The 15202-nt window shown below is 43.7% G+C and overlaps 1 protein-coding gene across 6 annotated transcripts in view; it reads left to right on the forward strand.

Moving 5' to 3' along the window:
* The first annotated feature begins 808 nt into the window (after positions 1-808).
* Positions 809-15202, forward strand: part of ZNF462 (zinc finger protein 462) — a 90026-nt gene continuing 75632 nt past the window's right edge. For 2 of the 6 annotated variants that reach the window (XM_038123568.1, XM_038123575.1), the window contains exon 1: positions 2058-15191. The gene's annotated coding sequence lies outside the window, so the exon portion shown is untranslated. Of the gene's footprint in view, positions 1039-1067; positions 1674-2057; positions 15192-15202 lie in introns of those variants that run through there. The other 4 variants (XM_038123573.1, XM_038123569.1, XM_038123571.1 and 1 more) reach the window with 4 other exon arrangements.

The following is a 15202-nucleotide window of genomic DNA, read 5'->3' on the forward strand; positions in this document are numbered from 1 at the left end:
ACCGGAGCTCCGTGGTTCTAGTCCCTCTTCCAGCCATGCAAAACTGCAGAGCTGGAGAGCTCGAGAAACCCCACTGATGTTCCAATACCAGTCATGCCCTTTCGCTCAAATTGATTTTGCCTCACTCCCGCGTATTGATTTACTGAGTCTGCACGTAAACCCTAATTCCTCCCGCCCCTCCACCCCCATCCCCCTTTCCTCGCTAGACATAACCCCAGAAAGAATCTGACCTGGTGCTGTGGAAAGACTGGAGGGGAGGGGAGGGGGGGGGTGCGCTGAGGTGGGGGTGTCGAGCAAAAAGAAGGAGCTCAGGACAATGCTTAATAGAAACGAGACTAAATAAAAATGCAGGCTACAGCCGCTTTGTCTTTGTCTGCTTGCCTTCATCACCCAGATACCTTTCTTTGTGAGCCTTGATCGTTAGTTTCCACGGTTTTAAATAATCAGTCACAAAGAGGCAGACAACTAGGTGTTGGGAGGCATAAAAGTTATTTTAAGTGGAATTATTTATTTTATTTTGCGTCCAAAAAACCCGTTTCACCAATGTAGAAGTGATTTTGGTGATAGTAGTGCAAGCTCTCTTTTCTCCCAAACGCTTGCGAGAAATAAAAAACCTGGAGATGACTGTCTTTATTTCCAGGAGTAGACTTCAAAATACGTGCCAGAAATGGACAATTCGAGTGTCCTTTCTCCACATCAAATGCGAGCTGGAAGGGGGATTAAAAACCAACCACGTGGTAGATCTGGTTTTATACTTTGCAACCTCCAGCTCCATTTATGTTCTTTACCCTGCTCAGGGAAGATTAGCCTCTAGATGGATGTGTCTGAGGGATCACCTCGGGGGCAGATCTGCATGCAGAAACCGGTTTTTGTCATGGCTGGAAGAGAGCTATGACCCAGCAGAGCGCTCCATCCGAGCGGCTCCCCCAGCATCGCAGGAGCTGCTGAGCGCTCCTGCACAGGAAGCTTTGTGAAGGCAACAGCTTGGAAGGGGAAGATCTTCAGATCTTTCCCCCTTCTTCTCCTCCTCCCTGGCCTGTGAGTGATTCAGTGTCCCAAACCTTAACTTTTTGTTACCACCTTCCTCCTCTTAATCTCCTTCATCTTCAACACCTCCTCCTCTATCACTACCATCTTCTCCTCCATCTGTCTGCCTGCTGGATCTCTCTCGCTTGCTTGCTTTCCCCCCTCCTCTTCCACCTCCCTCCTCTTTCTTCTTGCCTTTTCCTCCTCTCTTTTCTTCTCTTTTCTTTCTCTTTTTCCTCCTCTTCCCCTACACGTTGTTGTTGTTGTTAGAAAGGATTCTTGCACCCCCTGGTGCTCTTGCGTTTTGTGTGGTAGGAGAGGAGATTGTCTTCTTTCTCTCTCTCCCTCTGGTTGCTCATTATTCAGAGAGAGACACAGAGGGTGAGAGAGAGAGAGAGAGAGAGACGGATATCTCAGGTCATCTGCAGCTGCAGCAAACCAGTGAAGGAGAGAGAGAGAGAGGGAGAGGGAGAGAGAGAGAGGGGGGGAAAAGCAGGGAAAGATGGCGATCCTCCATTGCTGAGACCTGGCAAGGAGCACATGAGACTCACAAAACAACTTCCACAACAATAACAAGAAGAGCTAGGCAGAGAGGAAGAGGAGAGGAGAGGAGGCAGCAGCAAGAGCAGCAGTGCCGGGACGCTCCTGTAAGTTCTTGCAATTAAAACCCATCTCTGGTTTGGCATTGGAGAGATCATCTCTCGTTTGTGTGTGTGTGTGGTGTGTGTGTCTCTCTCTGTTGTGTGTGTGTCTGTGCGTCTGTTATTTTGTTTGGTCTTTTATGTCTGTCTTTCTTTCCACCACCTTCCTCTGAAATCCATTCATTCGGTCAACGGAGGAAGGAGGAAGAAAGAAAGGAAGGAAAAAAAAAAAAGAGAAGAGAGGGGAGCGAGAGCGGGGTGTTTTGTTTGAGAGAGAAGTCTCTTGCTCTTGCATGGAGGAGGAGAAGAGGAGGAGGTGCTGGTGGTGGTGGTGGTGGTGGTGGGAGGAGGAGGAAGGCGGTTAATTAATTTTTTGTTGTTGCATTACGGGTGGGGGGGGTGTGGGGGGAAATATGGGGAGATAAGTGAGATACCAGCCGAGCTTTCGGGGTGGGGGGTGCCTGAGAGGATATGTGTGTGTGTGCGAGGTCTGGATGGTGCTGTGCGTGTGGACTTGGATCAGAGACGGGAGACACACGGAGGAGAGAAAAGCTCCGTGCTGGCACGACCCAGGCAATCGGGTGACCTCTTTCTTCCTTCCTTCCTTCCTTCCTTCCTTCCTTTCTTTCTTTCTCGCTCTCTTTCTCTCTTTCTTTCCTTCTTGGTTTCTTTCTTCCTTTCTCCCAGCCACTCTCCCCCTCCTCCTCTTTCTCCTCGTCCCCTCTCGCTGCCCTCCTCGCCGCTGGCGAGGCTGGTCCCTCACCCCGGCTGTGGTGCCCCCACCGCGGCTCTCCTGCACTTGGGATGCGGGGGTCCCCGGCGGCGTCGGGGCTGGGGGGCTGCTGGTGCCCGCAGGAGGTGGCTTGGAGGAGGACAGCGTTCAGCTGGAGAGCAGGAGCCATTACACACGCTTGTGCTCTCCTTTGAGAGAAAGGAGAGCGAGAAGGGAAGAAAGGAAGGGGAAGGAGCCCACTTCTACTTGCTCAGTTCCCCGATGTCCCTACCTTTAAACCAGGCAAGGGAGAAGGCGCTTTCTCCCCTGCCCCTTTCTCAACCCACCCGGAGCAGGTTTCTCCCTATCTCTCCCCCTCTTTCCCTTTCTTTATCTCCCTGTCCTCCATTTGCAAGCTGTCTGCTTTGGTTCCAGTCCAGGCTCCACAACACAAAGCTTCTCCTCGCTCTCGCACACATGCACACACACAGTCCACAGGCTCTTTATGTCTTCTGGAGTAACCTTCTCCTTCCCCCCCCGTGCCCCCCGGCTCCCCTCAGCATTGTGGTTTCTATTCTCCTCACACAGAGATCCTCCTGGAGCTTCATGTAGTTGTGATCTGATAGGATTCCTCCCCCGCTTCCCTTCACCTCCCTCTTTTTGGGGGAGAAAAAGGCAAAAGTTTCATTTGTTTCTCTGGTGTTTGGAAGGGGAGAGACCTCCAAGTTTTGAGTGCTTTCTGCTCCTGCTTTTGTGTGTGCGTCTGTGGGGGTCTGTTTGCCTCATGAAGCTGCTTGCATGTCTAAGAGGAAGTGACTAGTTTGGCAGAGAGCTGTGATCTGAGTCAGGTAAGCCATGTCATGTTCTCTAGCTCCACCAGAAAATGGAGGAGAGAGAGAGTAGACAAAGCTGAGATGGGAAGTGCTCCTAACATTGTGGATGTCTCTCCATGTTTTGAGGCTTTGCTGGGCAGGAGCTGGCTTAATCATGATTTTTTCCCCTAAGGTTTTCCCTTCAGATTTTTCAATGCACAACATTGTGATGGGTCTTCTCGCTGTCTTCATGCTATCAGGAAATGAGGATTGGAGGAAATTGCTCAGATTCTCCTTCACACAGAGAAACACATCCTCAGGCTTTTTTTCTCTGATGCTTTCATGCGGAGGTCACCTTTCTAGATATTTTTCCTTGGTTAAAGACCACAGGATTTTGGAGGTTGATCAGTTGGCCAAGTAAATAGAGTATATAAGCATATATTTTTAGATTTCTGAAAGTATTTGGAGGTAAGTGCATGCAGCTTGAGGCTGCTCAGGTTCTTCCAGAGGGTATCATGAAATGTCTCTTTTTTTCCTAGGTGATGATGCCTAATTTTTGGGATTTTTAACATCTCATTTTCAAGAGCATTCCTTCTTTTGGATGTGTTTTAAATTAAGATGGAATATTTCTCCCCACTCAGTAGGTTGCATTAAAGTGATACTGGCAAGCTTTTAGTAGGTTCCTCAGAGCATCATAACATACATAATTTCTCTTGGAAAAAGCAAAACAGTTTTCACAGCTGTCTTTTTGGTGTCATAAAAGACTGTTTTTTCCTGAAAACTTACAGCAACATTCTTATTGTGATTTTAATGTCATTATGGAAACCTGAGATCTTTAAAGCGAGATAGCAGTTGAGCAGGGATTCGTGTGCTTTGTTTTTAACCCACCTTTTAATCTGAAGCAATTTTGAGTAGACCCAAAGCAGGCCTCGGATCTTTTCCCACCCCATGAAATCTGCACATCAACTGCACAGTAGATGCAGTTCCTCAAAAAGTTCAAAATCCATCCTGAAATGCATGAGGGGGAGGCTGGGGTGCGGTGCTGCTGAGCTTGAAGGCACAGCTCCATGGAAGGGTGTCAGTGATGTCCACACGCTGATTATTCTTAGGTGCTTAAGAAAAAAATATGGGAAGATGTTAAGTGGCAGGATGGGGGACCAGTGGATCTGAATCGGAACACCCTCCCAGATGTGCAAAAAGCCAGAAAGATTTGAGGATTGCAGTGACGGGGTGGTGAGCTTGAGATCCGTCTTAGAGGTTAAAAATCAATGTCCTTGTTTTATTTTTGCTGTGGAAGAAGTGTTTTGATGTGCAATCTAATATACCTCGGAAGGATATTGCTTTATCAACTGTGCATTTCTTAAGTTCTGGTTGCTGATGTGTCATCCAAAATTATTGAGATTCTCTGGTTGTCTCCATCTTTCAGAAGAAGGCCAAGGAACATACCATTTCAGGTATGTTTAATCTTATATTTTGACAAAAAGAGAGGCTAACTGCTTTTGGTTTTGGGGTCTTGTTTGTTTGTTTTTGCTGTTGTTGTGGTATTTTGGGTTTTTGTTACCTGAGGTGATATTTTTTTGATGGACTTTTCAGTCTCTAAAAGAGGTCTAAGTCAGCCATTGAAGAAAAATTGAAAAATTGCCCACTGAGCTTTGCTTATTTGGGTCAGATCCCAAATACCCATCCCCTATATGGACTGTATGCAGAGTGCTTGTGCTTCAGAGCTGTGAATCTCTTCTTACTTCTGGGGAGCTCAGCCCAGTGCTGGCACTACAGGGTGCCCTGCAGACACACTGCCCTTGAACGTGGCATGTGCAATCCAAGAGCAGCTCTGAGATTTAAGATCAGGATCTTTTTGGGAGGGCCTCTTAATGCCCTAGAAAACCAAACAACATTGCAGTAGTTTTAATGTTTTTGGGTTTTTTTTTGGTTGGTTTTTGGTTTTTTTCCTGGGTTTCCTCACTATGGGACTGAAACCTCTTCAGAGAATTATACTCTTGTTAATGGTGCTTCTTGCTGTGGTTTTGCCCAGACAGACTGAAGTTCACCTTGCTGTTAAAATTCTAGCTGAAGAACTTATATTAAAAAAAAAAATCCCCAAAACAACACAAAACAATTCTACCCACCAAAAAAAAAAAAAATCCCAAACAAACAAAAACCCCAAAACCCATTGGTTTTTAAAGAAGCTCCAGAAAGATGATCTTAATTCATGCCATGGTGGTGACATGAATGTTTCTCCTAGTCAGGCAAAAATTTCTTCATTCAGACAATGGCTTTCAATTGCTTTTGGTCTGGGGCAATCTCTAATAGAAAGAGTAAGCATTGGTAGCTTATTCTCCAGTATTTACATATGCTTTTCTTAATCAGTTTTCTCACACCTACTAGACATAGCCTATGAACCACTGCTTTTAAAATATTTAAAGAATTCTTTGATTTCGTTTTACACTTTCACTAGCCTCACACCAGGTTATGTTGTTAAGAAACTCGAGATGTCATGTTTACAATTTCCTTCCATAATTGAAAATATGATTGCAAGAAGAAAACTAAGAATACAATGATGTGTATGCTTGGAGTGTGAAGAGTACGAGTACATAATGGGGTGCTGGAAAGGGAAAGGAGGGCAACTGCAAGTGGAAATGGAAAAAAACATGATCATTCCAATCCAGTGACCTTTATAACAAAATTTGCTAGCATTGTGCACTTTGACTTAAAAGAGGAATTGACTTTTATGAAGACCGATAAAAGGATGATTAAAAAGAGAGTTGACAAGTAGATGACTATTGTTCCACATAGATGTCTGGACATCTGGCAGATGTTCCTCTGGGCCCCAAGGAATGGGCAAGTTTAATTTTAGCCTTAAAAAGGAAATGGGAAGAACTTAAGTCTTATAATAGTATAACTTGCAGTTTGAGGAAGATTACTTCAGAAGAGCTCAAAAGATGTCTCTTGAAATCTGGAACTCTCAGAAACCCAGTGTGAATTTAGCCTTTCCTATTGGGTTTTCTCACTATTCCAAACAACATGTGTGGAGTTACAATATAAATTGAGATTACCTCAGTTTACTGAAACACTTTCTCTGTGTGATGTTGTGGATAATTTCCTTTAATGGGCAGAACAACACTGCTTTGAAGTAAGAAACTCCTTAAAAAGGACTTGAAAGTGTGAAACTGGTGAATTGCTGTGTACTACTCATTAACTAGTATTGTCCCATGTTGAAGCTTCACCAGGCAGACTTAGGGACAAATACAAAAGTCCCCAGTGAAACAGGGATTGGAAGAAGCTGCTGATGGAGGAATGAGGTCCTGCTTTCCGCAGATCAGAAAAGGTCTACGAAGGCCAAGATGTCTGTGTTATTTTGTTTCCATATATTTTGCTACACTTCCAATCTATTGTGGAAGAAAAAATAATGGAAATCCTCCTTTAGCATCAGGTATTTCTCTTATTTTGACTCTTAACAGATATTGTTCTACCTTGAAGTAGAAGATCATATATTTTATGAACTTGTTCTGGATGAATATGGTCTGCCACCAGTTCCAGAACTGTATGATTTGCCTATCTTGCATACTTGATCCAAGATGTGTTCAAGTATGAACTTCTCATTGCTGGCTTCAGCAGAGATGTTGAACTTCATCAGTCCAAATGCCTGCTTGCTTTTCCAACAGTTGCCTCACCCCAGGGTACTAAACAATCAAGAAGTCCAGGAGGGTGAGCAGGAGGTCTGCTCAGTGTTAACTGAGGAGAGAATGAGAAATTCCATCTTACTCTTCAGAGAGCGAGAATAATTTTTGAGGGGGAGAGAATAAAAGGAGTGTGATGAGAGTGAAGGTTGCTTAAACATCTGCTAAGTTCTCAGAGAGAGGAACTCAAATTGTTTAATCAGGAGGTGCCTGGAGAAGGTGGTGTGATGCAAGTCCTCAGCTGCTGGCAGAGACACAGTTAACATTGTACACGGTTGAACTTCAGCATGGCACTTCTCCAAATGAGTTGACTGTTGAAAATAAAATGTTCCAGAAGAACTGGGAGAACAGGAAAGAAGTTAAAATAGCATGGTTTGTATGCCAGTGCTGAAAGAAGAAAAGGGGGGAGGAAGGGAGATAGATCGACTTATGATAATTATCTGGTTGGTTGTAGCAAAAAGAAGAAAAAAATTGTCTTTAGTAGAAGTTTCCAAACTTGGGGGACCAGGTTTAATAGAAGAGGTCTTTATTTGTATCCTGAGTTTTGGAAGTATTCTTCTGCTTTCAGCTTGTGTTTGGGAAGTTCAACACATAGGTAAATACAAAGTCATGTGAGTTCTCTTGTTTTTGGGTTCTGTTCTGTTTTGTTCTTTAGATCTAAAGTCTGCCCCAAAGATCTAAAAAGTCTGCCCCTCATCTCTTGAGCTGTATTAAGCTGTGCCAGAGGTTGCAGCACAAATACATCTCTGAAGGGATTAGAGGAAGAGGAGAGAGTTTGAGATGGGGAAAGGGGAGCCATTGTGTTTGGTGCCTTACAGTTGAACACAATCTTAGATACAGTGTAATTTCTTTTCCTCTGGGCTCTTTTCAGCTGTCTGGGAGTTGAAGGTCTTGGTGTAGTTGCTCTGGTCAGCTTCAGGCAACACATGTTACTTCAGTAACTCAAAATCTTCTGGCCTAATCACTACTTGGAGGAACTTTTCTTTAAGTAGCGTTTCGTAAAGAGCTTTCCCTCCTCATTGGTTTTGACTGCTTTGTAGTCATTTTTGAGATACCCTTGCTATCAGAAGATCACTCTGAAACCTAGCAGCAGTGCTATACATTGTATTTTACCTTGATCAAAAGTCTCATCGTTTTTTGCTGGTTTTTGTGGTCCATAATTATAATTATGGGCCTCCACAGCTGCTGTCTAGGGGGAATACAGTGGGGTTTTGGCTTGGGCTAAAAGCAGCTTCTTAGGTAGAAGATGTTAAGATCCATCAGGAGAAGCAATTAATTAAGTTGAGTTTAGCTGGTAATTGAAAGAAGATGGAAATAGGAGACCTCAGGATGTTCAGGAGTTGTTCTTGAGCGGAGTCAAACACAGTCTCTTAAAGAATACTTGTTTAAGAGTGTCAGCATAAAGAGCTGTAGGCGAAGCATCAATGTCATGAGTGATTAGGAAGGACTTATTTAGAGCTTATTAGGGTAGCAATCATTGCAAGACCAGTGTGCGTTGAGGACAAATAATTCTGGGAAAGCACTTGATTCTCTGGGTTACTTCTATTAGTTTTGAACCAGTTAAATTAAGAATTCAGTTCTTGACGTGTGTCACTTGTTACTTCCTGGTGGAAAATAAGACCTTCTAATTGGGATTATGTGTGAAGAAGCTAAGTGCTTGCATTATGTGACAGTGTTTTTCCTTCTCCTTCCAGTTCCAGGAATATGCAATTAATAACTTGAAGTCATTTAGATAATGGGTGCTCAGCAGCCCTGGATGTTGTATTTGCAGCACTTGTTACAGATGCAGGCTTTGTGCTGACCTGAAGATTAGGAAGTGGGATGTTCATCAGAGCGGCATTACAGTCGCTATTAAAAAGGTCTGGAAAGGGGCCTGAGAACCCCAGCTGCTGTCGTGGTGTGGAGGAAGTCAGGCCTTCAAAGGATACAAGGATTAGAGCATCAGGAAAAGTAAATGGTAGCATCAGCACAAGTAGAAAATAGGCAGAGCTGATCAGCAAACAGAAAAAAAGTAGGCTAAGGCATGCCATAATTATGTGCAGTGGAAACTTGCTGCTAATACAGCAGTGGCATGGGATAGAGAGGCAGGAGAACGATTTTTCAAGACAAAACAAAGCAGACATTGCAGAGAATGATATAGGAAGACTGAGGATTCAGTGTGCTCGTGATAATGTGAAAGAGAAGACTTTGTTTTGAAAGATGCTAAAAATGGAATCTTCTGATGCACATGTGGTCAGTGTTTCCGTGGCCTGGTAGGACAATGGGGGCTTCTTTTGCATTGCTGGGATGAGCAAACCCTTCCTTTCCGCCTGCAGCTCTTGGGTTCAAACAGTGGCTTGGGATGGTATCAGTGGCTGTGGAAAGAAGGCATCACAGGATGTTCCTTTCGGGAAGAAGATGGGTCATCCTGGGCTGGACTGTTGTCATGCAAATGCTTCAAAACACAATGGCCACTTATCACAGGGGCCAGGCAGGCACATTCCTCACACACACCGTCCCCAGACCTCCAAAGAAAAGAGCAGAATGGGGGGGAATGTAACACTTGGAACCTGTGCTCCAGCAAGCACACAAAATTTCGTGACTTTATCTTAATTTTTCTCTTAAATTTATTAATTTTTCTCCCCCTATTTGTCAAATAAACACTAAAGCTAAGGGAGAGTACTTGTGCTGGAAGATTTTGGTCCAGTGTGATGGTGATGTGGAGGGTGGTTAATTTACCTTCTAATGACTGAGTTGCTGGAGAATTTGATTGAGTGTGTAGTTAAAATGGTTGGGGTTTTTTTGTTTGTTTTTGTTTTTTATTTGTTCTGGGGTTTTTTTGTTTGGTTTTTTTTTTTTTGGAGGGGGTGTTTTTGGTTTTGTTTTTGTCATTTTTGCCTCCCTCTTGTTGATATTAAATGGACAGCTGAAATAGATCTTAGGTCAGAAATTCACAGGGATTGGTGAAGGTGGTTTATGTCAGTGGTGATTGTTTAACAACTTCTTTGTCATTTCCCTTTTTTCTATGTAAATTTTTAATTTTCATGATTTTATTAAACAAAGTGAAAACTGCAGTCTGGGCTAAACTTGGAATAGCTTGAGGAGTGCTGGTCTTGAGGGGGATGCAGTGAGTCAGGGATGAGTACTCATCTCTAGTTGAGCAAACTCCTGCTGAAGAGAACTTAAGAGGCCCATGGATATTTAATTATTTTAACTCAGATTTCAATTCTTCAGTCCTAGTCAAACTCAGCTAGATTTGTGGGCTCTTTGTGGCTCTTTGTTAAGGGTATTTGGGTCTCTCTGACCAAAAAAAAGGAGACCAAAGAATTGCTGTCCAGCCCTTGAAATACTGCTCTTTTTTTTTTTATTTGTTCATCTATCCCTCTACCCATTAAAATAGGCATAATTAGGATTTAACGTGGATGTTGGAAATTACAACCCTGGTGCTGGATTCTGCTGCTGTGTGTGTTAAAATAAACCAAGATAAGGAAAGAAAAAGCCTCCTTTTGTGAGTGGTTCTGGTGTGTGAGACTGGAGCAGAGCTGCTCTTTTGGTGAGCTCTTGAGAGATGAGATGTGGTTACCTGCCACCTTGTTTTTGTGTCACTGCTGTCATTCTGACTGAGCCTGTCTTCTCAAGTGTGCTGTTGCTTGTGGTGAGTATGGATGAATATATTTATATATACACAGTACCTGCTTAGTTGGTGATGCAGCAAAGTTTGGAAGGCAGTGGCCAACGGAGTAATCTTCTTGTTTTCTTCTGTGCTGTGAGACAAGTGGCACCACGAAGACAAATAAAAAAAAATAAATAAAATGTCAATGTGAACAAATTTGGAATTATTTCTCTCTGTATTTGATTGGAAGCTCTGATTTTTGCATTCCAGTTTCTCCCCTCCCTTTTGTCTACAGCTGGGTGGCTGGGGCTGCAGGATGTGGGACCTCTGAAGCCTCGCTTCTATCATGGCTCAGCTAAATAGCTTGACAAGTGTAAAAAATGTAACAAATGGCTGATGGAAAATCGAGAGCAGCCAGACAGCTCTCAGCCTGGTTAATTAGCTCCTTGACTGCTGAATTGTTCCTGCCCCGTCATATGGCTGCGGCTTGCAGCCCTGCGAGAAAGGGTTTGGCTTCCTGGCCAGGAGCGTGCATCCCAAAAGTTGAATTAATGTAACTTGAAGTCAGTGTGGACAGGTTCCTTTTGGTCTAAATGACCTTTTATCTTTGCTGGGGGCGGGCAGTGGGGAGAAAGCATATCGGCTTTCAGCTGTGTCAGGTCATGCAGAGGCCAAGTTCTCTTGTCTGTGATCAAGCATATGGTGTGAAACAGCCCAGTGTGCAACAGCACCGGGGCAGAGGAGCACTCCAGCAGCCCTTCTGTAGGTAAATGTGACCCAAGGCCATGTTCTGCCATGCAGGATGGGTGTGTTTAACCCTTCAGTGGCTCCCGGTGTGTTTCCATCCTGGTAGGTTGGGAAGGAGCTGTTGCTGCTCAAGAGAGCGCGGGTTTCTCCTGCCAGAGCACCCGTGCATGTGTGAGACCTGAAATATCTGGCTCCAAGGACTTCACTGTATTACTCACTGGGGCTGCTGAGAGAGTGAGTCAGTGTGTTTGGGTCTTTTCATGAATAAATGAGTAAACCTGAATTATTTTAAAATGATCAGATTGCAGAGCTGATAAAAACTACAATGAACTTTCCGTTCCACGCCCTCTACCAGAGTTCTGCTCTCCTTCCACCGTGGGGCAGGGGAGCGGGGGGAAGACAAAGATTTTCAGTGTGTTGTTCTCCCAAGGAACCACATCAAAAAACCTGCTGAGGCTGTAGTGTAGTCAGAAAATGTCTTTCAGACACTCAGAAGTTGCTTGGCAAGATGTCAGGCAGGTTGACCAAAGGTTGCACGAGCTGCGCTCCTGCAAAATGAACTCGGAATGGTCTTTGCCCTCCATGGTTCTTCAGTGCTTCCACAGGTTCACCAGTTGGTGCACAGGAATATGGTTTGCTTGCTGGTATTCTGGTCTTATCTCTGAAGATATTTATTTTAAGAATTCATGTCTACATAGGTTTGTTAATACTGTACTGTAATATCAGATGGGCTGCTGAGACCTCAAGGGGGTGAGGAATCTATTTTTAGTGTGTTTGAAGGGTAGATGATGTTTCAGGTTGTGGAATGACTTTCTAGGGGGCCTGTCACCATATACTGAAGTTTTGTATGTCATGGCAGTGGAGGCCAGTCATATGATGATGAGTTAGTAACTTAAATGGGACATTAAAAAAAAAAATCCTGCTCTTTGGGGAAATTTTAAAGATAGATGGAGCTAAAATGTCACACTGCCTGTTCTCATGCTTTTCTCCTTGATGTGCTGAAGACATCTAATCCTCTTTACAGGTGAATTAAGCAGTCTGCTTATGAGCTGAAGGCAATACCTGCTGATCTGTTGACATCCAGATTGGAGGGTTATTCATGTCTCAGTAAGACTTTTAGTAATGGATGACCACAAGAACATTTTAGCTGCCCAGGTGGTGTGAAGAAGACGGTTTGTGATCTCCTTCCACATCAGAAGCTAGTCACATGTAGGAAGTTGGATAGTAGCAGTGCCGTCCCCTTTGAGCGTGTTTGACACCCCAGCCTGCAGAGGTTTGGAGCTTTAGGTTGAAAAGATCCAGCCTCAGACAAATGCATGTGTGCAGCAATCTGAGAAGTGAACCCAGTAGTACTTTTGAAGCACTGCACTGTGGTGGCAGCCACAAAGAATAGATTTTAATGGTTTATTATAGTTAGATTTTACGTGGATTTGCTTCCTTTTTCCTTTGGAAGACAGCAAAACTGCAACTTTTACAGGAATCTTCTTACATTCCTGGGATTTTGTTTGGTGTACAGGCATGTGCAGTTTATTTATTTATTTTGTAACTGCTCACTGCCACTGTTAGGAATGTTAACAAAGGCTTTTTAATAGGTCAGACCTCACCACTGTTGCATTTTCATAGTTACCGTAGTGCAGTTGGTAGATAATAGATAGTGGGGAGCTAAAGCCCTTATGCTCTAAGAGCTCATTCATGTGAACAGTCGCTGTTCCCTGATTCTGAATTTTCACTGCAGCTACTTGTGTGAGTAAACATTTGAAGATCAGATCCTTAGCTGCATGGAGTAATTCTTGTGGAGCTTTTCAGGGAGGCGTTTGAAAATTACATCTTGAATTGAGGATGCCCTTAACTTTCAACAGCTTCCACCTACATACATGAGATGCTCATTTGTGGTTGCATGTGAGGGCATGGCTGTAGCAGATTTGCAAGATTCAGCGGAAGCATATGCATTAGATAATTCTTTCACTTTCGTTCGTGCGCTCCTTCTTTCGTTCTCACTCTTTGTATTTTGACAGCAGGAGCATGTATGTTATAAATACTCAGCTTTGACTTCAATTAGTGCTGGCATGTCCCTGAAGTAGTGTTTCATGTGACTTTGCAGATGTTCTAGTGAGAACATTCCTGCTGCTGTGTTGTCTGTGGATGATGTTCATGTGTTCTGGAGCCCCATCACTAGCTGGTAGTTTTGGAAGCCATTTCTCCCCCTCATTTTTTTCCTCTTAATTAAGGGATTGGCTTGAATACGTACTAGTATGGTAACGGTTTGTTGAAGACAAGTGTTTTGGATCAGGAAAAATGCAACCTAGGTCCTTTTACAACGGCAGAAGTGTGTACCTTTGTGTGTGTGTACATAACACAAGTTCCTATCCATGTGGCTCATGCTGCTGTGGTGGTTCATCTGGCAGATCATTTAAATATTTACTCCAAAAGAGCTTGTTCTCTGTTGGTGTGAAGCAGCATTTCCAGATATTTTTAGGTCATTTTCATTTTAGCAACCCTGTTGGAGATAAACCAGATATGAGGGCTCCAGACCGTCCCTGCGTTTTGGTAGAGATTAATAAAATAAAACTTAATGGTTTGATCCCATGGGGAGAGAACAGGCCATCTGGTTAACAGAAGGTTAGGCAAAGCAGTGCAGCACTGGGAGTGCCATAAACCAACCCAGAATATCTGGTAGTGTGTCCAGTTGCTGCGTGTATTAAGCGTTGAAATGGTGCTCTCGGATCTGCAGAGCCAGCAGTTCTGTTACCACTGCTGTGACGCAGGAGATAATTCTGTTGGGCAAGCATCAGCATGGGGGTGGATCTACAGCACAGGATGTGTAATGTCAACATGAAGCATGGGAGCTGGCAGTAAGAAGGAAAGCAGCCATTTCATGCCAGTGCAGGAAGCCCAGATAGATTTTTTTCCTTCCCCTCCTCTGCATCTTGTCCTTTTGTGCTGCTTTCATACTTCGTATTAAACAGTTACCTTCTGCTTTGTCATCTGGAAACTTCAGCCCAACAGGGTTTCATTTCTTCCTCTCTTGCTGAACCTGTGGGGTCTTTTTCCTTGCTTTTTGTTTTTGTTTTGGTTTGGTTTGGTTTTTCGTTTTGTGTGTGTATTCCTTTTAAAAAAAACATACAAAACAAATAGCAATGAAGTGCGCTCCAAAAGCACGTCTGATGGATTATAAAAGGGGCTAGGGGGAGGCTGAAGGGCTGAGCAGATCTGGAGAAAGAGAAGAGTTCAGTCATGTGCAAGTCCTGAGCTTCAGATGAAGCTCCGTTGTAGATCCTGTTGGCTTTAGTGCAGACACAGTTTGTTCAAAAGCTGTAACCATTTGAGAACATTGAGCTGCAGCTGGGACACGCAGAAGGTATGAAATGCTGTGATACTGTGTAGACCTTGAAACTCTGTAATTACTAAGAAGCTGTAGAAAGCTACTGTAACTGTTCCTGCTTTCTTTTTACCAGAAATGAACTTTTAGAATGCATTCGTCCTATTTGGCTAATGCGTGACACCCTTCTTGGTTGTTTGTTTTGTTTTGTTGTTTTTTGTTGGTTTTTTTTTTTTTTTTTGAAGAGCCAAATATTGTTGCTAGTCTATCTATATCTGCAGAAGAAAGATTTCTAAATAAGTTTACAAAGCGTTCAATGGGCTTAAAAAATCTGGTGGCATGGCTTCTGTCAGCTCAGTCACACACTTGGCCATCTTGGTTTAGGCTTTTTCTTCCACCTGTAACATTTGGAGATATCTTCCTGTAGCTGCAGCCTGGGAAATTCTGGGATGCCAAACCTTGCTCCTTGATGGGCACAGCAGAGCTGAACTTCCTAATCGGAGCTCTCATGGTTTCCATTGCCTGTTCAGCAGGATCTTCAGATAATATATTACAGATCCCCTTGAATGAATCCTTGTCTTGGATGCCGTTCTGTGGCAGCCCTGCGAAAGCATGACTTTCTTCATGTGTTCCTAAGAACTGGAGTGGGAGTAGTCAACCCACAGGTATGTTTTCC

This window comes from Motacilla alba, chromosome Z, assembly GCF_015832195.1.
Source record: "Motacilla alba alba isolate MOTALB_02 chromosome Z, Motacilla_alba_V1.0_pri, whole genome shotgun sequence".
Classification (NCBI taxonomy): domain Eukaryota; kingdom Metazoa; phylum Chordata; class Aves; order Passeriformes; family Motacillidae; genus Motacilla; species Motacilla alba.